This window comes from Limulus polyphemus, unplaced genomic scaffold (assembly GCF_000517525.1).
Source record: "Limulus polyphemus unplaced genomic scaffold, Limulus_polyphemus-2.1.2 Scaffold3123, whole genome shotgun sequence".
NCBI lineage: Eukaryota > Metazoa > Arthropoda > Merostomata > Xiphosura > Limulidae > Limulus > Limulus polyphemus.
In genome coordinates, this window is record NW_013668733.1 from 19,530 (window position 1) to 21,271 (window position 1,742).

The 1,742-nt window shown below is 33.5% G+C and overlaps 1 protein-coding gene across 1 annotated transcript in view; it reads right to left on the bottom strand.

Annotated features, from left to right (window-relative positions):
• Window positions 1-1,742, bottom strand: part of LOC106468704 (calbindin-32-like) — a gene marked incomplete at its 3' end in the record, with an annotated part of 94,674 nt that overhangs the window by 17,311 nt on the left and 75,621 nt on the right. The window lies entirely within an intron of this gene.

Genomic DNA, 1,742 nt, shown 5'->3' on the forward strand with positions numbered 1-1,742 from the left:
AATTAATTGAAAACAGTAGTTTTTTGTGGGAGTAACGGTTAATTAATTGAAAACAGTAGTTTTTTGTGGGAGTAACGGTTAATTAATTGAGAAACAATAGTTGTTTGTGGGAGTAACGGTTAATTAATTGAAAAACAGTAGTTTTTGTGGGAGTAACGATTTGTTTATGCAGACACAAAGTTGTACATGGAAATACAGTTAATTAAGACAATTACTAATTGTCTATGGGAGTAATAACGACTTAATTACTGCGCATTAGGTGTCTTTTACAATAATGTTTAATGATTAAAACACTTAATATTTGTCGGGCCGGTCGTGACTTGGTGGTTAGTGCGCCGAACTATGGAGTTAAAGGTTCGTGTTAAGTGTATAACTGTTTTCGTTTTGAAAAACTTAATTTTAAATGAAAGTGAGATACATAACAAGATACATACATTCTTTAAATTACACAACTGAACGTGTTCTATTAATAGTTTCTGAACAGAGATAGGACATTGAATAACAATTTAAATTACCTAGACACAAGAACAGATTTTTAGTCACGTGACCATGAATAACAAATAACATAGTGTTATAGTTATAATTAAATAGCTAAACTTATGATGGTCAACATAAAAAAAAACACATAGCAATAACTAAAATACAAGGCAGTGAATAGTGGTTTTATATGTGTCCTGTTGTGAATATAGTTTATATTCCCACCCATTATTATACGAGGTCCTAAATCGTATACCATTCCATCTACGAGATATTTTTTCATTCCCGTTCTGTTGTTTGTACCTTTTATTTGTCTGTCCAACATCTGCATGTAACGTAGAGAAGAAGATCGTTTTGTTGTTTGAAAATATTCACACAAAGGTATACGAGGAGTATCTGTACATAGCCATCCATAATTTTGAACCGACAGACTAGAAGGCAGATAGTTAAACCGCCAACTCTTGGGTTACAGTTTTTAGAGCAAAATTTGCATAGAAAATTAAGTAAACTAATTTACATCTTATTCGAAGAACTATTTTTTATTGTTTAAAATGAAGTAAAAATCATCAAATGTAGGGGAAAACTGTTCACCATGCTCAATTTCTCTTGGATTTTAAGTTTGATATTGTTACGTCTCCGTTTGTTAATTAACTTTCCGTAACTTCGTACCGACGAAACTTAAGCGACACAAGTCTTTACTTAATAAAACTGGTTTATTCTTTCCGAATATAACTTAACCGATACACTCAACTTCAACAATCGCGCTAAATAAACGCTATAGCAACGAACGTCAATAATACTCTGACCGCAGATCAATTACTCACTATCTATACACACATTACCACCATCTCCCGCGTCACGTTTTCCCCTCTTATATATACCCGCCTAACCTATATCTAGTAAGAACTAGAACATTCGCCAAAGTACAGGATAATTCTAGCAACGTTGCGTCACTGTAGTCATGTGACTCGCTGATGCAACAATATGATAGTTGTATTGTCTCTGTACGTATACTATTAATTGTATACAGCAGTTGTAACGGTTTCTATCTTTAGGTGGGTTCTTTCTGATTATTCGATAAAATATAATGCCGTGTCCATTCCACGTGATGAACAGAACGCGATTTATATATTTTACTCAACATGATACAAACACCACCGAATCTAAACTCCACAGTATAGATTTAACTTTACAACTCACAATACAAACAACGTCGAACGATCACACTGTTTCAAGAATCTACAATCCTGCGATTCTAGCCTCAC